We start from the raw sequence: 27,601 nt of genomic DNA, 5'->3' as shown, positions 1-27,601 counted from the left end.
AGCAGGGACAGGGAAGATGGTTAAAATTGATGGGAAGATGGATGCAGCCAAATACAGGAACATTCTGGAAGAAAACCTGTTGGTATCTGCACAAGACCTGAGACTGAGACGGAAATTTATCTTCCAACAGGACAATGATCCAAAACATAAAGCCAACTCTACAATGGAATGGTTCAAAATAAACGTATCCAGGTGTTAGAATGGCCAAGTCAAAGTCCAGACCTGAATCCAATGGAGAATCTGTGGAAAGAGCTGAAGACTGCTGTTCACAAACACTCTCCATCCAACCTCGCTGAGCTCGAGCTGTTTTGCAAGGAAGAATGGGCAAGAATGTCAGTCTCTCGATGTGCAAAACTGATAGAAACATACCCCAAGCGACTTGCAGCTGTAATTGGAGCAAAAGGTGGCGCTACAAAGTATTAACGCAAGGGGGCCGAATAATATTGCACGCCCCACTTTTCAGTTTTTTATTTGTTAAAAAAGTTTAAATTATCCAATAAATTTTGTTCCACTTCACAATTGTGTCCCAATTGTTGTTGATTCTTGACAAAAAATTAAAATTTTATATCTTTATGTTTGAAGCCTGAAATGTGGCGAAAGGTTGCAAGGTTCAAGGGGGCCGAATACTTTTGCAAGGCACTGTATGAGGAAGAGCGCAGCCAAGTGAAGAGGTGACAACCTGCGCGCACATTTGTTGCTTGTGAAGCATCCAGAGGCGACGACTGTATATAACCCCTTTTGTACTGTTTATTGTGCGTTTTCAATTGTGGTCGAATACTCGGGGCAAGTTGATGTGATTGCTTTTGATGATGTGTGGACGCAAACTGATACATGATAATTTTTTGTTATTGCTGTTTCAGTTGCTACTTGTCAACGCAAATTTGAATTGCTGTTACTGAAAATGAGATTGATTTAATTTCATTTTATTTTAGTTTCATTCTGCAAGTGTTGATATCATGAGCAGCTGAATAAAGTCAGTAAACCACACGAACGCCTGACATCGTCATTTCGGAGGTTAGCTGACTGTTTAGCTAAGACTATGTCTAACGTCTTGGCGAGGACAGTACAATGATGTACAGTATAATGCATGTTTTTGGTTTTTGATCGTTTTTTGGTATAATTTAGAGGGTGTTTTTGAGGTATATAAAGAGTTAATTCCGATTTACACAGAAATCTGGGTTAAACCGCCAGCACAGTAACGAAACTCGTTTGCAAACCAGGGACTACCTGTATAAGGCGCATCGAATTATAAGGCACACTGTCGGTTTTTGAGAAAATCGAAGGCTTTTAGGTGCACCTTATAGTGCTTTTTGAGCTAGTTATGTATATATTAGGGCTGTCAAACGTTTAAAATTTTTAATCGAGTTAATTACAGCTTAAAAATTAATTAATCATAATTAATCGCAATTAATCGCAATTCAAACCATCTATAAAATATGCCATATTTTTCTGTAAATTATATATATATTCTGTAAAATAAATTGTTGGAATGGAAAGATAAGACACAAGATGGATATATACATTCAACATACGTTACATAAGGACTGTAGTGGGCATTTCACTCTACTGTCATTTAAATCTGTCTATGCTGTCCTCACTCCGAAGCGTCTACTTTTTCCAAAGCTACTGAACGACGCCTTAATAATCAGACTTCTTCCTTTTTCATCTGATTTATTAATAAAATGGCCTCAAACCATTGTCCTCTTTAGACCGTCGTATAACTACAAAAAAAGTACACAAGCATTGCATTAGCAACAACGTTAGCTTAGCACGCTATACAGGTTCACTAAACATAAACAAAAAGCGTCTCATACAAAAAATATAACATTTCGCTTACTAACATAATATGTACATTCTTTACAACAACCATACTTACGGACAAATCTTGTCCAAGGATCATAGAAGCACAACATTACAACGTAGGCGTCAGCCCGAGACGTCGTGCAGCCATATTGAACTGGCAAGAAAATAAATCATGTCGCAAAGCGACCACAAGAGTTCGCTGTTAGACAGCACAAAAAGCCTGCTGTAAAACTTACCAAAAGGCAGAATACTGTCTGAGCAGGACATGTGCGTTAATTGCGTCAAATATTTTAACGTGATTAATTTAAAAAATTAATTACCGCGCGTTAACGCGATAACTTTGACAGCCCTAGTATATATATATATATATATATATATACTTATGTACATAATATTTTAAGTTGTTTTTTTTAGTTTATTTAAATGTAAAAAACAAAAAAGAAGAATAAAAAAAAACATTCTCTCTGAAAAAATAACAAAGAAAAGAAAAGCAGACATATTTTTGAAATGTGACTACTTTTTATGAATTGTTATTTTTCCAAAGTATTGTATTTTGTTTAATGATGGAGGATACACTGCCCTCTGGTGGCAGCATTGTGTCTGGCTGGACTGGCGCCTTATATGACTGAGGAGCAGACTCAGACGTCTGAAATGGATAAAGGATGGCTGTGCTCTGGTTTGGCCCAAATCAGGTTGTAAGTTGTTTCAGCTAATATATTTTTTTGTATGCATTTGTAATTACGTTTACAGCTACATTTTGTGGAGTTACGTGTGAGCGATTTGCTATGAGAGTTGTAAATATGTTAGCATTTGTAGCATTTAAGCTAACTTACTTTTGTTAGGCAGATCAGGCTAATTTACATATTGATTTGACTAGATGGACGTTTGAAAACCAATTGTTTTGTGTCAAGTGTTTTATTGTTAAAATGCGCGTCGTTTTAAACATAAGTGTACATACTAGGGGTGCAACGGTTCAGTTAGCCCACGGTTCGGTTTGAACCTCGGTTTGGGGATCACGGTTTCGGTTTGCGTTTTGCTTTTTTTTTTTTTGCTAAAAATATTTTCAGACTTACATTTACCCCTTTTCACTTGCTGAATGTGCCGGACCGTTATTATTTTATTTAACCTCATATGCACGTTTGATTGGCTGATGACATGCCCCCCTCCCCATACACGCATACAGTGGGGAGAACAAGTATTTGATACACTGCCAATGGGTTTTCCCGTTGGCAATGTATCAAATACTTGTTCTCCCCACTGTACATACACATGCACACCCACACATCTCCGACAAAAATACAACATGTCGACAACATGCCGCCTCCTCCGACCCCTTTGAAGAGGACGGATATTAGAAGTTTTTTTGGGCCAGCAGCAGCTCCTGTAAGGAATGTAAAAGACGTCAGTGTTGTGGACATGGGAAACACATCACTAATTTTGCTACTGAAAGTCCAACCTGCATCAGAGTTAGCATAACATTAAACTGTGTGAACATGCTAACCTGCAAAACTCGAGTGGGAAGCTGCTTAAAGAGAAATGTCCTGTATGTGTTTTCTGCTGTTAACATTATGAGTTTTTTTCAGTTATATTTATTCATTTAGAAAGACAATGTTGAGTGGTCTAAAGACTAATGTTTTGGGGGTTTTTTGCATTCCTGGACAGTTAAGGGATTATTAATAGGTTTGTATTTATTGTGTATGTTGAATTTGCTAAAAAAAAAATCCAGAAATTTATTCTGGAAGTTTTCAAGAATGTTTCTTTAGTAGTTTTCGAAAACAAAGGTTTGAATCAAACGGTGTATCACCTGAACCAATACGTATGAAAGTTAGCGTAAGTCAAAACGGATTTATTTTGCATTGATCATTTGGCCTATCAATTGATTAGGTTCATATTCATGAAAAATGTTGCCCTGACCCTCATTCACCCAATCTGTTTGGGTTTAATAATGTCCCTTCCTAAGCAAAAAGTTTACATGCAGGTTATGCTGTTATATGGTCCCTACCAATTGTTGAAACCAAACCTACGCCCTTGGGTATACATATATATTTTTTCTTATATTCCAGATTATTTTAGTCATTGGCTGCCATTGACAACAATAGATGTCCAATTTATCTAAAGCAGTACTTCTCAAATAGTGAGGCGGCCCCCCCCAGGGGTGCGCAAAGCAATGCTGGGGGTGGCACGTGTGACCTTGGGGAATATACTTTTTTGCCGTACTAGAATAAAGTGTAATTGCACATCCACTCAGTGGGTGGCAGTGCCGCTCTCATTTTCAGCATGTGCGCAGTATTTTTGAACCAAACAAGAGCACACAGCAAAGAGCACCGAAGATATGAAAAGCTAAGACAAGGAAATATGACAAAGTGTATGTAGCATTTGGCTTTGACTTTTAGTAGAGCGGGAGACGAGGAAAGACCAGTCTGTTTACTTTGTCTAAAAATGTTTGCAGCGGACAGCAGGAATTTTTTTTTTTTCAGCTAAAACGTGCCGAATATTGCCAACAATCCTCCCGCTTAGTCAGTGTTACATAAGTAAACCAGCAAGCTCTGTCAGCATCATATAAGGTGGCATACCTAGTAGCTCAGTGCAAAATGACCCCACACCATAACAAAGGAGCTGGCTGATACTGCCTGCAGTAAAAATAAAAATGGTCCCTCCGGCCAATGACACTATCGTTTTTGTTTTATTAATTTTTTGTTTGTTCGTTCTAATTGTTTGGCATATTATCCTGATTAGCTAATGTTGCTAATCAATTTGAAATCATTATTATTTCTTGATTTTATCAAATTTCAATTTTCAGTATAAAATGGTCAAAAAATGTATCTTGAGTGTTATTTTACAGCATTGATGAGGTTTTTTTTTTTGTTTTGTTTTTTATTCACACTTTATTGTAAGTTGATCTATATTACTTTTTTCTTTTAATATTAAAAAGAACAAGTAGAGATGTCCCGATCCGATATTTGGATCGGATCGGACGCCGATATGGGCAAAAAAATGCGCATCGGTATCGGTCGGAACACGGAAAAATTCCGATCCAGACTTCCTATCCAGTTTTTTTTTTTTTTTTAAAGTCCGGTCCAGCGCACCTATTTAATAATCCATTCCAATTTTTGCTTCGGTTTCCCTAAAATCCGGTCCGCATTTTACGGCACACCTTCAACACACTACATTTACACTACCGTCTCCCAATTTATCGAGAGACTTCATCGGTAAAAATGTCAGCTGTGTGGGATCATTTCACCTTAAAGGACGACAAAGAAGAAGAGGCAGAGTGCAAAATATGCCACAATAGAGTCACGCGTAGTGGTAAAGCTGTAAGAAGTTTTAATACAACCAACCTAATCAAGCATTTAGCGACATACCACCACAAACAATATGAGGAGTATGTTAAGAAAACCGAAGACAAAAAGAAAGGTCCTACGCAACTAACACTGGCAGAAAAACTGGCACTCGACAGTCCCAAAGCCCAGGGAATAACGAGTCATTGCCGAAGAATTCATTCTGGATGACGAGCCATTATCTCACGTGAGTAAAGACGAACCATCCAACAATTAGAACCACGGTACAACATGGCCAGCCGTCATTACATCCTTAGCGATTCGGCCGTGGAAGATTCGAGAACGATTCACAAACATCCAAATTCCGATTATTGAAATATGTCAAGTAAAGCGGAACTAATACACAGCGCGATCTTCGGGACGCAATGAGAAACGGACCGCATTGCGTCCCGAAAGTAAACATAATGCTTGTCATAGACCAGGGTAATGCCAATGCTCAACTCATGGCTTTAGCTCAACTCATGCCGCTGGATAAAAAACACAAGAATACCTGACTGCTGTTGACAGCCGCTACAAACTACGTCAATGTCATTTTACTGGAGATAATAGATATCATATGTATATAGAACTAGATGTTACACGACAGACTCGAATGTGTTAGCAACATTGAAGTATTGAAAACCAGATGCGTTAGTAAATAGCCGCCATCTTAAAGCAGGAGACTTCCCTAGTAGGCTGTTGTGAACCTTCCAAGCGAAGCTAATTAACTTTTTATCTAAAACACTCCTAAATCGGCAAAATCTTGACTTGAATCTATCTTCAAAACAGTTTTAAAACTTTCACATGACGAAAGTAGACAGAAGGGAAATTATGGAATAACGGGAGCAATTTTAACAACTTTAACAGTTGATTCGCAAAATTAAATGAATTGAATGTAGTTTAAAGCTGCTGATACAGAATGGGGACTTGAGTATTTTATTTACTGTTTTAAAATGTTAACTTGATACTGAAATAGTCGTTTATTTAAACCTGAGAGTCTTTTTATACAATTTTTGTAACTAATGCACGGAACATTAAAAGCATCTAATAGCTTGGGGGATTTGTGGGATTTTCCACTGAAGTTGTTGGTGTGTTTTGCTTTTTTAAGACTGTTTACAATATTATTTGCACGTTTTACTGAGTGACTATGCCATTTCTGTTTGTTATTTATAATGTTTTGTGTTTGTCACTGAATAAACAGGTCAGTTTCTTGTTACCAACCGTTGTGTGCTATTCAAACTCACCTAATTCAGCTGGCTAGTTGTTATCAAGAGTACTAAAACCTTTTTCAACATGAGTCTGACAGCTAAGTAAGGAGGCTAAATAACTTTAAACTTTAACACATGCTCAGATAGGCCGGTATCGGCCATTATCGGTATCGGATCGGAAGTGCAAAACAATATCGGTATCGGATCGGAAGTGCAAAAACCTGGATCGGGACATCCCTACTATGCAAAGGTGTACTTACAATAATAATAATAATAATAATGATAAATAAAAAAAAATAATAATAATTTTATATACAAATTATAATACAATATATTTATAGTGGCGGCAGAGAGTTGGGGGGTGCGGAACGCTTACGTCTTCCTGGGGGGGCATAACATGAAAATAATTGAGAAGCACTGATCTAAAGTGGCAGGACTGACTGTGAATGCTTAAGTTTCAGGGGCATTGACAGTGTCCCTCCCTGTCAGAATGGATTGGACGTCTAGCACCGTAAAATGGCAAAGTTTGTAAAGTTTCGATCACCGTCACAGCAGAAAATTCTTCAAAAAGATAGGATGTGGAAAACTGATGCAGTGCTCTCTAAGCGCGTAGGCATTACCTGACATGACAAACCCGAATTTTAAGTAGAGCTGCTGCTACTGTCTCTGAAATTCAACTTTCTTTTCTACGAAAGTTCTCGGCTCTTCAACCGTCTCATTATTCGGACTTGGACGTATTTAGCACATGGCCGAAAGCAGAGCGCACCACTCACACTCACTCGACTACCACCTCTGCTTAGTATTCAGCATAGAGAACGATAAGAGTGTTTGGTATTCAAGCCAGTCACATGCCAGTGCACGGAGGCCAACGGAGTTCAATGTCTCCACAGTGAGCAGCGCCCTTGAGTTTGCAGAATCCTGGAGAATGAGAAAAAAACAGCAGATAACATGACGTAGATATCCTCCCGCAAGTGTGTCAGCTTGAAGTCAAATTACACATTGTGAAGCGAACGGAACGTGACACGGGGCACGCATTTCCAGCTGTGTCAAAGCGGAGGGTCACCGGGTTCTACATGGATTTCTCACCTTGTGAATTATAAATGAAGCCAAGGAGGCATAAGCGTTAAGAGATCCTTCCCTTGTGAATGAGGCTCACACTTAGTGGCGTCTCACATCCCTGCAAATCCCACCGGCTGGACTTTCATTGATAAAAATCAGGACGCACACAAGTCACACATAGCCCATATGGCTGGTTTCACACTGATGAAACTGAAAGACACGACCCAGATGATAGTTCATTGAATGCCTCCGAAGTTGGAATTTGAATTTCTAACGCGTATCTACCACAGATTTTTTTTTTTCAGTCAGTCACAAATATTCAGTTGTAACAAATTTAATTGCTAAAAATCCAGCCAACAAAATTCAACCGCAAAAATCCAGTCACAACAAATTCAGCCGCAAAAAAAAAATGAAGTCACAAAGAAAAATGTAGTCACAAAAAAATTCATTCGCAATGTATTCAGCCGCGAAAATTCAATTGCGAAAAATGAGTGACAAAACTTTCGCCACAAAAAATGCAGAATTTTGGTGGAAAAAAATTCAGTTGCAATAAATCCAATCACAAAAATACTCAACCACAACGATCCAGTTGCAACAAATTCAGTCACAAAAGATTCAGTCACAAAAAAATTTAGCTGCCAAAAAAATTCATTTGCAACAAATTCAGCTACAAAAATTCAGTCTAAAAAAATCAGTTGCAAAAAAAAAAAAAAATCCTCCACATAAATACAGTTATTTAAAAAATTGTGTCACAAAAAATTTTACTATCAAAAATAGAGCTGCAATAAATTCCGCTACAAAAAATTGAGTCACAAAATTTCAGCCGCAAGAAATTAATTTGCAACTAATTCAGCTACCAAAAATCAGCCACAAATATTCAGTCATTAAAAAAATCTGTGTTACAAAAAAAATTGTTGCAATAAATTCAGCCGCAAAAACTCATTTGCAAAAAATGTGCGGCAAAAACTTCAGCCACAAAAATACAGTCATTGAAAAAATTGTGTCACAAAAAAAAAAAATTGGTGTAAAAAAATTCTGTTGCAATAAATTTAATCACAAAAATATTCAACAGCAAAAAATCAACTTGCAACAAATTCAGCTGCTAAACCTGGATAACAAAAGATTCAGTTACAAAAAGAAATGTAGTCGCCAAAAAATTCACTCGCAATAAATTTAGCCCCCCCCCCCAAAAAAAAAAATTCAGTTGCAACTAATTACATACACACACACACACACGCACAGTGAGGCAAATAAGTATCTAGTCAACAACTAATTGTGCAAGTTCTCCCACTTGAAAATATTAGAGAGGCCTGTAATTGTCAACATGGGTAAACCTCAACCATGAGAGACAGAATGTGAAAAAAAAAAAACAGAAAATCGCATTGTTTGATTTTTAAAGAATTTATTTGCAAATCATGGTGGAAAATAAGTATTTGGTCTATACCAAAAGTTCATCTCAATTAGTGCAGCAACGATTAATTGATTAACTCAAGTATTCGATGAGAAAAAAATATTCGAATTAAATTTTGCTGCTTCGAGTATTCATTTAATTTAAGTGGCTTTTTAATGGTTTGTATTGAAAGTGTTTGCATTTAGTTTTATTGATTTGGGTGGATACATTGCCTTCTAGTCTGCCTCATTTCACATGGCTGAATCCAGGTGCTCCCTGTTAAGACCAACATAAGCTAAGTTTTTTTTTTAGCTAATTTTTTTTAATAGTGTATTCAGCCTATTTTTGTGAGAATATGTGTCTTAACCATTTGTTAAGAGCATTCTAAAAAAGTTAGCATTTAATAGCATTTAAACTAGCTGACTTTTGCTAAGTAAGTTAACCAATTGTTCTACATAGATCCTCATTTATTTTATTTTTTTTACACCGTTTTTGGCTCAGCTCAGGTAATTTAATTTCTAATGTTCCTTATCCGATTACTCGATTATTCGAACTAATGGTTCATCGATTAAGCGACTACTAAAATGATTGATAGCTGCGGCCCTAATCTCAATACTTTGTTATGTACCCTTTGTTGGCAATCACGGAGGCCAAACGTTTTCTGTAACTCTTCACAAGCTTTTCACACACTGTTGCTGGTATTTTTGGCCCATTCCTCCATGCAGATCTCCTCTAGAGCAGTGATGTTTTGGGGCTGTCGTTGGGCAACACGGACTTTCAACTCCCTCCACAGATTTTCTATGGGGTTGAGATCTGGAGACTGGCTAGGCCACTCCAGGACCTTGAAATGCTTCTTACGAAGCCACTCCTTTGTTGCCCTGGCTGTGTGTTTGGGATCATTGTCATGCTGAAAGACCCAGCCACGTCTCATCTTCAATGCCCTTGCTGATGGAAGGAGGTATTCACTAAAAATCTCTCCATACATGGCCCCGTTCATTCTTTTTTTTACACAGATCAGTCGTCCTGGTCCCTTTGCAGAAAAACAGCCCCAAATCATGATGTTTCCACCCCCATGCTTCACAGTGGGTATGGTGTTCTTCGGATGCAATTCAGTATTCTTTCTCCTCCAAACACGAGAACCTGTGTTTCTACCAAAAAGTTTATTTTGGTTTCATTTGACCATAACACATTCTCCCAGTCCGCTTCTGGATCATCCAAATACTCTCTAGCAAACCGCAGACGAGCCTGGACGTGTACTGGCTTCAGCAGGGGGACACGTCTGGCAGTGCAGGATTTGAGTCCCTGGCGGCGCATTGTGTTACTGATAGTAGCCTTTGTTACTGTGGTCCCAGCTCTCTGTAGGTCATTCACTCGGTCCCCCCGTGTGGGTCTGGGATTTTTGCTCACCGTTCTTGTTATCATTTTGATGCCACGGGGTGAGATCATGCATGGAGCCCCAGATCGAGGGAGATTATCCTTGGTCTTGTATGTCTTCCATTTTCTAAAAATTGCTCCCACAGTAGATTTCTTTACACCAAGCGTTTTACCAATTGCAGATTCAGTCTTCCCAGCCTGGTGCAGGTCTACAATTTTGTCTCTGGTGTCCTTCGACAGCTCTTTGGTCTTGGCCATAGTGGAGTTTGGAGTGTGACTGACTGAGGTTGTGGAATGGATTGGATAACGACGCACTGAAAGCGCTCTTTACAGTACTCTATAAAGTGAGGGGGAACTGACAGATTAAAGATCATATTTAAGTTAATAACGACAGGTTATATGATTGTTGATTTAAACTAATACTCGGGTAACTTCATAGTGAATATGTCAGCATTTTTTTAAAATCATGTTTTTGAAAAAATAAAACAACACTAAATTATTTTGGGGGCTTAAGAATATTTTACACAGCATTGTGTAATATTCTTGAGGAGATACAAGAGCTCAGTTTAATACAAAAATATTAGGGGTGTCAAGCGATTAAAATTTTTAATCGAGTTAATTATATAACATATATATACATACAGTACATTCAACATACGGTACATGAGTACTGTATTTCTTTATTATAACAATAAATCAACAAGATGGCATTACCATTATTAACATTCTGGTCAAGGGATAGAAAGACTTGTAGTTCTTAAAAGATAAATGTTAGCACAAGTTATAGAAATTTTATATTAAAACCCCTCTTAATGTTTTCGTTTTAATAAAATTTGTAAAATTTTAAATAAAAAAATAAACTAGTAGCCCGCCATTGTTAATGTCAATAATTACTTACACAATGCTCATGGGTGCTGAAGCCTATAAAATCAGTCACACCCAAGCGCCAGCAGAGGGCGCCAAAACTCCGAAAAACACAACGAGTACACATTTCACTGTGCTGTCATTTTAATCTGTTTGAGCGGGGCATTTGTGCTTTAATTGCGTCAAATATTTTAACGTGATGAATTTAAAAAATTAATTACCGCCCATTAATGCGATAATTTTGACAGCCCTAAAAAATATATCTGTGTTTTTTGGGCATTATTTTGACTGGTTTAAAAACAATAGGTATCCAAACGGTATCGGAAAAACATCGGATGAGAAGTTAAAAAAAAAAAAAAAATTAAATCTGCATTGGGTCATTTTGAGATTATTTCGATGCGCATTTGAACTGTGATAACCCTTAGGGGGCGTAGTAGCCATATGCCTGCTCAGTAGCGCTTTAGAGCACAATTTGAACACCGGCGTGACCGTAGGACCTATGACTGCAATTTTGTGTGTGATCATGTTTTTTTTCTAAATTTACTCTTTTATTGAAAAGCACATTTTCATTTTAGGTCGCTTTTCCATTTTACATGGAAAAGAAAGTGACTAACAAACAGAGGAGCAAGGGAATCATTACATCACTACTTTCAACACACACAGAAAATTGTTTATGAGCACATATTGATAAAAATCATGTTGCACAGGTTTAACATATTGTGTGCATCACCTTTTCAATTTATTGTCACACCCCTACTTTGCATGCAGCATCTCCTGTGGAACCGTGCTGCCTCTGACAGGCCAGTTTCGGTACTACGACAGTTCACTTCTCTGCGACAATTCGTCAATTTCAACTCGTTCTGTTCCGTTTTACGTTCCTGTCAAACAACAGGGCCCTTGTAACGGTAAACGGAGGAAATAACAAATGAAGGCAGATATGTATTTGACTGAGGGGAAAGGGAACACGAGAAACGGGTGTTTGTGTAAAAGCCGGGGAAAGGACTCATCTGGAGATGTTTAAGTTGGACAAGGCCGTTTCCGGTGTCTGGGAGAGGCCAAAAATAACCAGAAATGCAAAAGGAGTGCATTTGGAAGTGGAGGGGGAGAGAATACACCTCCTTTGATTGATTGATTTTTTTCAAATCATTAAACTCATCGGCTGACATTGACAGCGGTAGACGTCCAATCCATTTTGACTGGAAGAGGCGAACAATAGACGTCTTGCATCGTCAGTTGATTTTCGGTCACTTTTTTACCATAATCCAAACAATGATCCAAACGAAAGCTCTTTGTTTACTTATGGTGGCTGCTGATTTCCTTACTGACTAGCCTCATAGTTCGCAATATTTTCGTAAAATAAATGCTACCCGCACGTTTTTTTTTTTTTTTTGCCTTTAACCAAGAATCATTGCTGTTTTACGTCCTTATCTATAAAGAATTCGGGGAGTTAAGCATTTATTCACAAGAATTTTCAATGAAAAAAGCTCTTGGTTTACATTTGGCGGCCGCTAATTTCCTTACTGACTAGCCTAATAATTCGGGGTTTTTTTTGTTTTTTTGTTTTTGCCGTGTGGCAATTTTTTTTTGCCATGTGGCAAAAATTTTTTGCTTGTTTTTTTTTTTGCCATTTGGCAAAAAATTTTTGCCATGTGGCAATTTTTTTTTTTGCTATGTGGCAAAAAAATTTTGGCCATGTGGCCTTTGTTTTTTGCCATGTCGCATTTTGCCATGTGGCTTTTTTTTTTTTTTTCTTCGCTGTGGCAAAAAAAAATTCCATGTGGCGTTTTTTTTTTTTTTTTTTTTTTGCCATCTGGCATTTTTTTTGCCATGTGGTAATTTTTTTTGTTTTTTTTTGTTTTTTTTTTTTTGCCATGTGGCAAATTTTTTTTGCCATGTGTTTTTTTTTTTCTGCCACGTGGCATTTTTTTTTTTTTTTTTTTGCCATGTGGCATTTTTTCATCATGTGGCAAAATGTTTTTGCCACGTGGCATTTTTTTTTTTTTCGCCATGTGGCATTTTTTTATCATGTGGCAAAATGTTTTTGCCATGTGGCTTTTTCAGCCATGTGACAATTGGCAAAAAAATATTTTGCCATGTGGTACTTTTTTTGCCATGTGGCAAAATGGATTTTGCCATGTGGCATTTTTTTTTCGCCATGTGGCATTTTGTTTTTTTGGGATGTGGCAAAATGCATTTTAGTTTGTGGGCGGGAATATGGCATTTTGGGGGAATTTTGAGACCTAAATCCTTAAAAGTTTGAGGCTGAGGCACATAGAAATACTGCATCTAAGTCTATGAATAGAAGACAAATGAAGAGCTGCGTTTCTATTTTTGGAATCAAAACTGGACGTGATTGTATTATGTCAACTTTGTGGTTTCGGCAGCTGCTTCTCAGGTGAACCCCGGCTTCCAATTTGGCCTCCCGTAACACGAGCGCAACGGTCGCGCCAGAAAAATCACTGAGGCGAGGCAAACCCGAGCAGGGAGATTTGTGTCGGAACAGCGCGGACAGGAAGTGGAGGGATGGAAAAAGGCCAAATGCGGCCAGTGCGAAGCAATTCTTGCGTGTGTAAGGAAATGAAAACCTGCACTCTTTATAGTGGCATTTTAAATTAGCTAATTTGCAAACTTCATTTTCGACGTCTATTGCTGTCAATTACTGTGATGAGCTCATTCACTGCCGTGGCATAGGTAGACAATAGGTGTCAAACTCAAGGCCCGGGGGACAGATTCAGACTGCCACATGATTTTGTGTGGTCCGCCAATGCAAATAATGTGCTTCGCCTTCATATTTCTAAATACCGTAATTTACGCACTATTACCCGCTACTTTTTTTCCTTCATTTTGAATCTTGCGGCTTATTTGTTGATTTATGTGGGTTAATAGGTAAGACTTAATTGACAGCGGTGTCATAAGACTGACATAAGACTGTCATAAATATGATATAACCCTATCATGGGCATTACTGAATGCTTTTAACAGATTTCATTAAGTGTCATCTGGCGAATTATGTCACTAACACTATTTATGTCCAGCCTGTATATTTTACATCCATTCAAAAGTGAGATAGTTTGCCAGATAACACTAAATGACATCTGTTATAAGCATTCATTAATGCTCCAGACAGTGTCATGTCATGATTACGATTGTCTAACGACCGTCCTATGGAGCCGCTGTCAAATAAAATGTTACCAAATACCATGACTAGCTATTAATGAAACAACTGGAACAGTAACTGAAGAAATGATTTGCACAGAACATTAATTTTGAAATGCAATGCATGCTAGGAGGCATGTTGGACAACAACAGTGTTGACAGCAGGTGGGAACACAGGTTGACTGTCTTCCCCAAGGGAGCAGTGATGGCCAAATGAAGCTTCTTGAAGCTTTGCAGCCAAATGGTTCAAAGCTTCATGGTGGTTCATTTGGTCTTATGACAGTCATATGATGCCGCTGTCAAATAAAGTGTTACCAGGTAATATCTTTTGGTATAAATAACCCATAATACAGTGAGGACAGTTGCGGCTTATAGTCCAGTGCAGTTTATCTATGCACAATTGCCGTCTTCGTAACAAATTTAGTGGGTGGCGGCTTATAGTGCGAAAATTACAGTGGGGAGAACAAGTATTTGATACAGTGTATATATATATATATATATATATATATATATATATATATATATTAGGGCTGTCAAAATTATCGCGTTAACGCGCGGTAATTAATTTTTTAAATTAATCACATTAAAATATTTGACGCGATTAACGCACATGTCCCGCTCAGAAAGTATTCTGCCTTTTGGTAAGTTTTACAGCAAGGGTTTTTGTGCTGTCCAACTGCGAACTCTTGTGGTCGCTTTGCGACATGGTTTATTGTTTTCTTGCCAGTTCATTATGGCTGCATGACGTCTCGGGCTGATAATGTTGTGCTTATATGATCCTTGGACAAGAATTGTCCGTAAGTATGGTTGTTGTAAAGAATGTACGTATTATGTTAGTAAGCGAAATGTTATATTTGTTGTATGAGACGCTTTTTGTTTATGTTTAGTGAACCTGTATAGCGTGCTAAGCTAACGTTGTTGCTAATGCAATACTTGTGTACTTTTTGTAGTTTTACGACGGTCTAAAGAGGACAATGGTTTGAGGCCATTTTATTAATAAATCAGATGAAAAAGGAAGAAGTCTAATTATTAAGGTGTCGTTCACTAGCTGTCTAGCTTTGGAAAAAGTAGACGCTTCAGAGTGAGGACAGCAAAGACAGATTTAAATGACAGTAGAGTGAAATGCCCACTACAGTCTTTATGTACCGTATGTTGAATGTATATATCCATCTTGTGTCTTATCTTTCCATTCCAACAATTTATTTTACAGAATATATATATAATTTACAGAAAAATATGGCATATTTTATAGATGGTTTGAATTGCGATTAATTGCGATTAATTACGATTAATTAATTTTTAAGCTGTAATTAACTCGATTAAAAATTTTAATCGTTTGACAGCCCTAATATATATATATATATATATATATATATATATATATATATATATATATATATATATATATATATATATACATACAGTGGGGAGAACAAGTATTTGATACACTGCCAATGGGTTTTCCCATTGACAAAGGTGACGCTTACCATTGAAATTGAGATGGAAATGATAGAAGAATACGGCCGTGGAATGTCTACGATCTCGATGGTCCTCCTCCTCCAACCACTGTTCACCAGTCTTTATAAGTTAAGGTGACAATTATTATTGTGGTGACATCACCAAAGAAATCGCCAGCTACGCCAGGTTTTTAATCATTTATTTCATAACTTGTCCAACTGCAGTTGACGCCGGCAACAAAACATTAAAAGAGAAGGTAAAATCTCTACCGCACCTTTCGCACTCTGTCACGTCAGCCAGGTACAGCAGGCAAAACACCTCCCCACATTAGAACCCGATTCGTTACATTATTACAGGAATTATTATTATATTACTATTCCGATTTTATTCATAATTTATTTGTTTTGCTATGTGTTATTGCCAATTGTAATAGTACCAGAAGTATTTATTAAGGATTTAGTGTAGGTTTTTAGGCTGTGGAACGAATTATTGGAATTATAATGTATTCTTATGGGAAAATCATGCTCGACATACGACCATTTCAACTTACAAATAAGGTCCTGGAACGAATTAACTTCATATACAGAGCTACCACTCTACAATACATTTGGACTTTTTGAATAGTTATTTAAGGGGTACCTAAAGGGCTAATTCTGATTTACGCGGAAATTGTTTTTACGTCGCCAGCATAGGAACGGAACTCATTCTTAACCCGGGGACTACCTGTATAATACATATACAGTATATCTATATTTTGAAATACAATTAAAAAAAAAAAGAAAAGAAAATAAATAGGGTAAAATTGCTACTAAGTGGCTCAATAAAAAATATTTTGACCATTATTGTGTCAAAAATTAATTCTCTAAACAACTACAACTCAACGACTATTACCTCATATGTCTGCCATTGACAACAGTAGACGTCCAATTAATTTAAATCATGAAGTCTGTCATTAAATGCTAATCTTTTAGTGCCATTGACAACAATAGACATCCAATCCATTATAACTGCGGTTTTAAATAGCAAAATAATAGTTTTTAATGTTACCAAACAACATATTACAAATTCATCACCTTTTTTCATAGTTAATTTGAGATTAACTGCAAATTAATTAATTTGTTTGTCTATATAATTGTGTTCCAAAAAAAAAAAAAAACTTCATTCGACTGGGAGCGAAAGAGTGAAACAAAATTCTTTCCATTGGCGTGAACATGATAAAGGTGTTGTTTCATATCTTTCCCTTTGATTTGATATAAGAGTAATTAAAATAGTTTTAAAATTCTCGTATAACAAGGTGCAGCATGAGAACTAACCGACTAACGCGCTTACTGTTATATGAATGAACGCATCATCACATGTTTTGACTGTAGACGTGAGAGTGCAGTGCACGCGCGAAACCATTAAGAATATTTCAAAAAGGGGGTGGACAGTTCTTAAACGCTAATATCAAGGTCTATCTTCTCCCTCTTTGACATATTAATTACTTTATTCCGGTTTTGTTTTTCGAACAATAGGAAACTTTCAAATCCAAAGCAAATTCGAATCAAAGCTTGAGAAATCCTTTTAGCCGGCTGCGTTTCATGCTCCCTTTTTACTTCGCAACATGGTACGGTCCGCTGCTCCGCTATGGTTTTCACCGTTGACGCCAGTGGCGGCGGCGGCTGGAGGAGGAGGAAGAGGCGAGGAAGCTCGTTTCATTTTAAACCTGGAGAAGGAAGGGATGAGAGTTAGTACCCTGCTAGTTATCAGGATTATTCCTTTTGCGAGAGAGCCCGGCGTTTGAGCCGCTTTTCAGCGGTCACTGCCAACATGGATGCGTACGCGTCTCCTCCTCTTCTTTACGGCCGGCTGCTGTTTGGCGGTTGTCTGCTTGATTTTTGGGATTATTAACATTTCAACTGTGATTTTTTCCCCTTCAACCCGGTTTTAATTTTTGCTTGGGAGACTTTGCACGTTGAAGGTAAACGTTTTAAACAGTCTTCGCAGTCTTCGCACATATTAGCTGAGCATCACTGTCATAAATACAGGCAAAAATTATGATTATAAGCATTTTACTGAGTGTTTACATGCTCGTCATTCTGCTGTCTTCATCCTAGCATTGCTTCAACTCTCCCACGTTGCCTTTTTTTCTTCCACTTGGTTCTATTTATAGACTTTATTGTTTTTGGCTTTAAAAAAAGCTCGGCAGTGTTTGTCCAATACCACAAAAGAAGGAGCCAAAAGTGTTTGTGCTGGACCTTAAAATATCAAAGCCTCTAAGGCTGTGATTTGTTGAATTTGCACTATTCTGGTCACTAAGATTTGTGTATGAAAGGCTGTTCTTTGGTAGTAAGTAGTATTACTTTGGATTAGACATGGATGGTATTTTTTTTAAGTACAGTGGTACCTCAACTTACGAAATTAAAGCAACACTAGGTAACTTTTCAACCTTTCTAAAATATTTTCATAACATTTGTGATGATATGTCGACAGAAATAGGTGTCATTCAACTGTGTTTTTTCAAAGTACAGTGGTACCTCTACTAACGAAATTAAAGCAATACTAATATTTCAAAGTACAATGTAGAGCTGAAACGAATACTCGAGTAACTCGAGTTTAAAAACTGATCCGAGTAATATTTTATTCACCTCGAGTAATCGTTTATTTTGACAGCTCTAAGCATCACGTTTTGCTTGGACTACTTTTAATTAGGGATGTCCCGATCCAGGTTTTTGCACTTCCGATCCGATACCGATATTGTTTTGCACTTCCGATCCGATACCGATACTGGCCGATACCGACCTATCTGAGCATGTGGTAAAGTTTAAAGTTATTTAGCCTCCTCACTTAGTTGTCAGACTCATGTTGAAAAAGGTTTTAGTACCCTTGATAACAACTAGCCAGCTGAATTAGGTGAGTTTGAATAACAAGAAACTGACCTGTTTATTCAGTGACAAACACAAAACATTATAAATAACAAACAGAAATGGCAAAGTCAGTCAGTAAAACGTGCAAATAATATTGTAAACTGTCTTAAAAAAGCAAAACACGCCAACAACCTCAGTGGAAAATCCCACAAATCCCCCAAGCTATTAGATGCTTTTAATGTTTCGTGCATTAGTTAGAAAAATTGTATAAAAAGCCTCTCAGGTTTAAATAAACGACTATATCAAGTATCAAGTTAACATTTTAAATAAGTAAATAAAATACTCAAGTCCCCATTCTGTATCAGCAGCTTTAAACTACATTCATTTAATTTTGCGAATCAACTGTTAAAGTTGTTAAAATTGCTCTTGTTATTCCATAATTTCCCTTGTCTACTTTTGACATGTGAAAGTTTTAAAACTGTTTTGAAGATAGATTCAAGTCAAGATTTTGCCGATTAAGGAGTATTTTAGATAAAAAGTTAATTAGGTTCGCTTGGAAGGTTCACAACAGCCTACTAGGGAAGTCTTCTGCTTTAAGATGGCTGCTGTTGCTAACGCCGTTGAGTCTGTCATTTTGCATCTAGGGTAAATATCCACGGTGAATGGGAACCTTTTGAAACTCCAAAAAGGCACATACGCCTCTCCCTCATAGAGAATGATTTTTCTGCAGCCGTTTAGCTGGCGTGATGCGAAAAATAAACGTATTCATCCGCAAAATCAGCTGAATCCTTCGTCCTCATGCACAACAGTACGCTGTATAGTGAAGAGGACGTCTTCTACCGTACACGTCACAGCGCCCTCCTCCTCAATGCAAGACCGAAGCCGGAAGTCACTCATTTTCATGGGCCGGGATTAAAAAAACTAAAGAAACATAGCGATCGCTTCCACTCACATCCAAGCGGTCCATATCATTCAGGAGCATAAAATACCGCGTGTATTATGAAATAAACATGCTTTTTCGTGTCACATGCACTTTAAGATGGCGGCTGTTTACTAACGCATCTGGTTTTCAATACTTCAATGTTGCTCACGCAGTCATGTCTGTCGTTTAGCATCTGGTTCTATATGCATATGATATAGGGCTGGGCGATATGGCCTTAAACATGTATCACGATAAATTGAGCAGATTTATCTCGATAACGATAAATGACGATAAATTCGCCCAAGCGGACTGTTATATAATTTGAAAATCTGAATCAATGCATGAAATACAGATTAACTATTTCTTGTTGATTTATTTACCAGCATTCAATTTGATATACTGTATTTAACAATTGTACATGCAGTCTAAACATTAAATTTATAAAAATTAGGGCTGTCAAAATTATCGCGTTAACTGGCGTTAATTAATTTTTTTAATTAATCACGTTAAAATATTTGACACAATTAACGCACTTGCCCCGCTCAGACATATTTAAATGTCACTAGAGTGAAAGGCCCACCTGTTAATTGTGTTTTGCGGAGTTTTGCTGCCCTCTGCTGGCGTTTGGGTGCGACTGATTTTATAGTGTAAGTAATTATTGCCATCAACAATGGCGGGCTACTAGTTTATTTTTTGATTGAAAATTTAACAAATTTTATTAAAACGAAAATATTAAGAGGGGTTTTAATATAAAATTTCTATAACTGATTTAGAACTGATTTATTGTTATAATAAACAAATACAGTCCTTATGTACCGCATGTTGAAAATATATATCCATCTTGCGTCTTATCTTTCCATTCCAACAATAATTTAGAGAAAAATATGGCATATTATATAGATGGTTTGAATTGCGATTAATTACGATTAATTAATTTTTAAGCTGTAATTAACTCGATTAAAAATTTTAATCGTTTGACAGCCCTAATAAAAATGTATTGTAAGCAATAAGAATTCAAGTATGAACATTTATAACAGCGTGTATGACTTGAACAATGTACATTGTCAAAATCAATATGCCTGTACAAACATGTAATTGTAACACAAATGACTTGCAGCTTGAACAGTACACTTCAAAAAGACAACTTATTGTTAATGGCTGCTGTGATATAATTATTAAATACAAGTGTTTACTTTATGGTTTAAGGGTTCTCTCCCCCCCCCCCCCCCCCCAGTGCATTTTTTCATAAATGCACGCACAATAAAAATAGCTGGGGCCATTTCTCGGTCATTATAAGTTTTGCCGTTGGATTGTACTTTATGCAGAATTCTTTACCATCACAAAAGCTATCAGAGGAATCACACACACACAGACAGATACAAAATAACGCCACATAGTAATTGCTAGATGCAGTCCGTGCCCAATCCACTCATTAAGTTCAGCCGTTTCGACCAGGTTAGAGCCTCTATCCGACTCCATAACGTTCATTTGTAGCGTTAGCCGCTAGCTAGCGTTAGCCTGGCTACCAGTAGAAAGCACTGAAAGCACCATCTCCGGAAATCGTGAGAACAAAGGAGGACAGCGGGTGAAAGCCCGTCTGGATGCCACCAAGAGTCTACTAAATGTCGGTTGAAAGTTTGGTGAACCTCCCTTAAGCCACACTCCATCACGTTTTGCTTGTACCGTTAGCTGCTAGCGTTAGCTTACCGGGCTTTTGTTTGATTGGCTTCCTGATGATCACGTGACTCCCTACGTAAGCACATTCACTGCTTTCTTAAAGGGGAATGAACATAGACGAACAACACAGAATCAAAGCGGGATGAAAAGACTATTTTCTTGTTTTATTAATTTACCGAATTTACCGACATGGTCAAAATTACGTCGGTCATCGTTAAGAATTTCGGTGACGGTAAATTTTCGGTTTACCGCCCTGCTCTAATATGATATCTATTATCTCCAGTAAAACGACGTTGACGTAGTTTGTTGCGGCTGTCAGCAGAAGTCAGGTATTCTTGTGTTTTTTTTATCCAGCGGCATGAGTTGAGCTAAAGCCGTGAGCAGTGGCATTACCCGGGTCTGAGAGAAGTTATGTTTACTTTCAGGAAGCAATGCGGTCAGTTTCTCACCGCATTGCGTCCTGAAGACCGCGCTGTGTATTAGTTCCGCTTTACTTGACATATTTCAATCATCGGAATTTGGATGTTTGTGAATCGTTCTCGAATCTTCAGCGGCTGAATCGCGTGTTGGATGGTGCGTCTTTACTCACGTGAGATAATGGCTCATCCAGAATGAATTCTTCGGCAATGACTCTTGTTATCCCATGGGCTTTGGGACTGTCGAGTGCCAGTTTGTCACGCATAGCAAAAGTTTCTGCCAGTGTTAGTTGCGTAGGACCTTTCTTTTTGTCTTCGGTTTTCTTAACATACTCCTCATATTGTTTGTGGTTAGGTTGGTTGCCTTAAAACTTCTTACTGCTCTACCACTACGCTTGACTTTATTGTGGCATATGTTGCTCTCTGCCTCTTCGTCTTTGTCGTCCTTTAAGGTGAAATGATCCCACACAGCTGGCATTTTTATCGATAAAGTCTCTCGGTAAATTGGGAGACGGTAATGTAAATGTAGTGTGTTGAAGGCGCGCCGTAAAATGCGGACCGGATTTCAGGGAAACCGAAGCAAAAACTGGAATGGATTATGTAAATTGGTGCGCTGGAAAACCCGGACCGGATTTTAAAAAAAAAAAACTGGATCTGGATCGGAATTTTTCCCGTGTTCCGATCCAATACCGATACGCATTTTTTTGCCCATATCGGGGTCCGATCCGATATTCTCTTGTTCCAAGTATCCCCAAATTAAGACATACCTCTATTTAAGAGTGTCTCTACATACAGAATTTTCAGGTTAAGACACTCCTCAACTGGAAAATATTGCTAGATGTATAAAATATTTGTTCCATGTTTTTATGCATTATAAAAGCTTTATGTCTGAATTTTGGGGGGCTTGGAAAGGGAGGGATGGAATGGCAGCACGTAGAAATCCTGTTACCGTGATATTTCAAATGATATGACAGAACCAGATTAAGAGCAAAAAGTGCTCTAGTACAGAGACATCTATGTTCTGGAATAAATGCTCCAACGGCAACTTTTACTCATAAGAACACAGGGATAACGAAAACACATAAAACTGTTGTCACAATCACTCCCCTGAGGTAGCGCTCATTAAAATGACTTGTATTCAGTGTCAACACCGAGCGCTAAATCCAAGATGAAAGTGAAAAGGTTTGGAAAGTAAAAGTGTTTGTGTGCACAGGTGCACCCCATCCAAAGCTTTAAACCACAGGAGATCTGTCAGTGTTGAGTGGGCGGGGCCAGCGGAAACCTTCAAAGCGCAAACGGTTAGCGCAGGCATGAGGTTTTTTTCTCTGCCCACCGCACCATGCTGTGGACACACCCGGTCTGTCCTTCAAGTTATTAAGCCCGACTTTTAGTTGTCTGGGTGAAAAAGTCTTTTTTAAAACCTCGATTTTTCAGGTAGCGTACAGTGGTATGAAGAAGTATCTGAACCTTTTGGAATTTCTCACATTTCTCCATAAAATCACCATCAAATGTGATCTGATTTTTGTCAAAATCACACAGATGAAAAAAGAGTGACTGCTTTAACTAAAACTACCCAAACGTTTACAAGTTTTCATATTTTAATGAGGATAGTATGCAAACAATGACGGAAGGGGGAAAAATAAGTACCGTAATTTCTGGACTATAAGGCGCACCTGACTATAGACCCTACTCACGTGACGTCACAGCCACGCCCCTGCGCCATGTTGTCCGTCTACTCGTCATGTTAAAGCATTACCGCTTCGTAAATTCCTCCTATTATGGTGTGTGTTTCTGCTCGTTAACATTAATAATCAAAATGGTGAAGGCGTGTGTGGCGGTCGGTTGCAATAACAGAAAAGATAGACGGAGAGACTTGAAGTTCTACCGTATTCCGAGAGACCCGGAGAGGAGAGCGAGATGGACTGCAATTCGACGTGAAAACTTGGCTCCAAACGATTACCACAGATTACGTAGTAGTCATTTTATATCTGGTAAGATGCATTTAATATATATTTAGAGGGTTTTGGGCTGACAACCACAATTAAGATCATTGCTAGGCTAATCGCCGACAACATACACTCAGACGTTGTGAATGAACTACCTGAAAATATATAATTATAAGGGGATAATAAGACAGTTGTCAAACAATTAATTTACAATTTCACTATTGAAGTCAAAAGCCAAAAAATAAATTCAACTAGGGACAATCTGGAGTAGTGCTCTCGCACTTCATATTTATTACATATTATATATGTATGTAGTGCTATCGCTAAACCATATAAACATTAAAGCTCTAGCTCCATTGACAAATGAGGTGAAATACATTAGACTTGACAGTGGATGTTAGCAAGAACAAAAGATTTTGAATTGAAAATTTCGTAACTCACCTTCCCGAGCACAAGCTAGATTCCTGCCGAATTTTCGTGGACGAGGGCCTGTTTCACCCAACCAGCAACGAAGTATTTATAAGCCTCCAAGCTATTAATGTTTTTCAAACTTTCGTGAGAATAGGCTGATTTTGTGTGGACAACATAGTTGTAAATATCAGGGTAGCAGATGTCAGGCAGAGACGGCGAAGACAGCAGGTCGAAAAACATTGATTTAGGCATCAAATATGGATCTGGGGAATGGATAAACTGAAGCTTTTCCACACAACGCCTTTCATGCAACGCATCCAATGAGTTTACAGCGTCAGATAACACCGGGGCTTCCATGAATTGCTCTATAACTTGCACGACTAATTGAAAACAATGAGAATAGGTCTAAAAAAATACGGACAATATGGCGGCCGGATACAGCGACACGTCATTTTGTGACGTAGGTGAGTAGGGTCTATAAGCCGCTACCCACCAAATTTGACACGAAAACGGCATTTGTTCTGAGATAAGCCGCACTTGACAATAAGCCGCAGCTGTCCTCACTGTATTATCGGATATTTGCACCAAAAGATATTAAACGGTAACACTTTATTAGACTATCATCATAAGACTGTCATAAGACCAAATGAACCACCATCAAGAAGCTTCATTTGGCCATCACTGCTCCTTTGGGGGAGACAGTCAACCTCTGCTGCCAACACTGTTGTCGTCCATCATGCCTCCTTGCATGCATTGCAGCGCTACAGATACTACCTATATTTGCAAGTGGTGCCATAAAACTGTCGTAAGACCATCAAAATTATGACATGGCACTGCCATGAGCATTAATGAATGCTTATGACAGATGTCATTTTGCGTTATCCGGCAAATTATCTCACTTTTGAATGGATGTAAAAGATCCAAGCTGGGCACAAACGGAGTGTTGGTGACATAATTTGCCGGATTTTACGTCATGAAATTCATTCATTCATCAATGCCCATGATAGAGTCATAATCATATCATAATTATGACTGTCTTATGGCAGATTTATGATGCTGCTGTCAAATTAAGTGTTACCTATTAATCCCAAAAATCAATAAATAAGCCGCACTGGACTATAAGCCGCAGGATTCAAAATGAGGGCAAAAAAGTAGCGGTTTATAGTCCGAAAATTACGGTAAGTAAACCATCACATTCAATATTTTGTACCCCCCCACTTTGGCAGCCATAACTTCAAACAGACACTTACTGTAGCTGCAGATCAATTTGGCACATCGATCAGGACTAATCTTGGCCCATTCTTCTCTACAAAACTGCTGTAGTTCAGTCAGATTCCTGGGTTGTCTGGCATGAATCGTTGTCTTTAGGTCATGCCACAGCATCTCAATGGGGTTCAAGTCTGGACTTTGACTTGGCCACTCCAGAACGTGTATTTTGTTCTTCTGAAACCATTCTGAAGTTCATTTATTTCTGTGTTTCGGATCATTGTCTTGTTGCAGCATCCATCCTCTTTTTAGCTTCAATTGTCTGACAGAGGGCCTCAGGTTTTCCTGCAAAACATCCTGATAAACTTTTGAATTCATTCTTCCATTAATGATTGAAAGTTGTCCAGGCCCTGAGGAAGCAAAACAGCCCCAAATCACGATGCTTCCTCCACTATGCTGCACGGTGTGGATGTTGGTGAGCTGTTCCAGTTTTCCTCCACACATGACGTTGTGTGTTATTCCCAAACATTTCAACTTTGGTTTCTCATTAGTTGACAAAATATTATGCCAAAACGTCTGTGGAGTGTCCAAGTGCCTTTTTTGGAACATTAAACGAGCAACAATGCTTTTTTTAGAGAGCAGAGGCTTCCTCCGTGGAGTCCTCCCATGAACACCATTCTTGGCCATAGTTTTACATATAGTTGAATTGTGCACTTAGATATATTCGAATGTGCCAGTGACACGCTAGGGTTCTTTTTTTACCTCTCTGAGTATTCTGCGCTGAAGTCTTGGCGTCATCTTTTTTTGTGGACGGCCACTCCTTGGGAAAGAAACAAGAGTGCCAAGCTCTCTCCATTTGTAGACAACTTCTCTGACTCTAGATTGATGAACATCCAGACTTTTAGAGATGATTTTGTATCCTTTCCCAGCTTTATACAAATCAACAATCCTTGATCGTAGGTCTTCAGACAGCTCTTTTGACCGAGCCATGATGCACATCAGACAATGCTTCTAATCAAGACAGCCCTTACCAGGTGTGTGTTTTATAGTGGGCAGGGGAGCTTTAAACCACTCATCAGTGATTGGGCATACACCTGACTTAAATTGTTTGGTAAAAATTGGTTTCTATTGCTCTTTAAGTGTCCTTAGGCAGAGGGTTCACTTACTTATTTTCCCTCTTTTGTCATTGTTTGCATGCTATCCTCATTAAAATATGAAAACCTATAAATGTTTTGGTGGTTTTAGTTAAAGCAGACACTCTTTTTACATCTGTGTGATTTTGACAAAGATCACATCACGTTAAGGCAGTACTTCTCTAATAGTGGGGCGGGCCTCCCCATGGGGGCGCAGAGCGATGCTGGGGGGTGGCGCATGTGACCTTGGGGAACATACTTTTTTGCCGTACTAGAATAAAGTGTAATTGCACATCCACTGAATAGGTGGCAGTGCCACTTTCATTTTCAGTGTGTGCGCAATATTTTTGAACCAAATATACCAGATATGAATAGCTAAGACAAGGAAATATGACGACGCGGATGCAGCATTTGGCTTTTGGCTTTGACTTTTAGTACAGTGGGAAACGAGGAAAAACGGTCTATTTACTTTGTCTAAAAATGTTCGCAGCGGACAGCAGGAATTATTTTTTTCAGCGAAAACGTGCCCACAATCCTCCCGCTTTGTCAGTGTTACATCAGTAAACTAGCAAGCACTGTCATATAATCATATAAGGTGGCATACCAAGTTGCTCAGGGCAAAATAACTCCACAACATTGGAAAGGAGCTGATACTGCCAGCAGCAAAAATAAACTGTCCCTCTGTCCAATGACACTGTCGTTTTTGTTTTATTAATTTTTGTTTTTTTCTGTCTAATTGTTTGGAATATTGTCCTCGTGAGTTAATGTTGCTAATCAATTTGAATTTATTATTATCTATTGACTTTTTTAAATTGTAATTTTCAGTACCAAACGGTGAAAAAATCTTGAGTGTATTTTTACAGTATGGATGAGTTTGTTTGTTTTTTTTTTTTACTTAAATTGTAAGTTGATCGATATTACTTTTTTTCTTTAATATAAAAAAGTAGGGTTGTTACGATCATGTTTTTTTGCTCCCAATCCGATCCCGATCGTTTTAGTTTGAGTATCTGCCGATCCCGATATATCCCGATATCCGATTGCTTTTTTTTGCTCCTGATTCAATTCCAATCATTCCCGATAATTTTTCCCGATCATATACATTTTGGCAATGCATTAAGAAAAAAAATGAATAAAACTCAATTCAAATGCTCCAAGTATCTTTTTTTATTGTCCAACATGACATTGTTCTACTGCTTTGGATCAAAACAAAGCTTATCAGCACTGTGCCATAATATATGTAAACAATAAACATGTTAAATAAATATTTTTTTTAGGGCTGTCAAACGATTAAAATTTTTAATCGAGTTAATTACAGCTTAAAAATTAATTAATCGTAATTAATCGCAATTAATCGCAATTCAAACCATCTATAAAATATGCCATATTTTTCTGTAAATTATTGTTGGAATGGAAAC

The 27,601-nt window shown here is 37.9% G+C and overlaps 1 protein-coding gene across 12 annotated transcripts in view; it reads left to right on the top strand.

The window, feature by feature from the left end:
* The window catches only part of frmd4a (FERM domain containing 4A), a 362,265-nt gene that overhangs the window by 220,167 nt on the left and 114,497 nt on the right, over positions 1-27,601 (top strand). The window contains exon 1 of one of the 12 annotated variants that reach the window (XM_057835970.1): positions 15,627-17,589. The exons of the other annotated variants lie outside the window; for them this stretch is intronic. The gene's annotated coding sequence lies outside the window, so the exon portion shown is untranslated. Of the gene's footprint in view, positions 1-15,626; positions 17,590-27,601 lie in introns of those variants that run through there. 12 annotated transcript variants of the gene reach the window in all.

Source organism: Corythoichthys intestinalis, chromosome 5 (assembly GCF_030265065.1).
Source record: "Corythoichthys intestinalis isolate RoL2023-P3 chromosome 5, ASM3026506v1, whole genome shotgun sequence".
In the NCBI taxonomy this organism is placed as follows: domain Eukaryota; kingdom Metazoa; phylum Chordata; class Actinopteri; order Syngnathiformes; family Syngnathidae; genus Corythoichthys; species Corythoichthys intestinalis.
The sequence above is the reverse complement of the archived record's forward strand: the minus strand, read 5'-3'. Positions and strand labels throughout refer to the sequence as shown.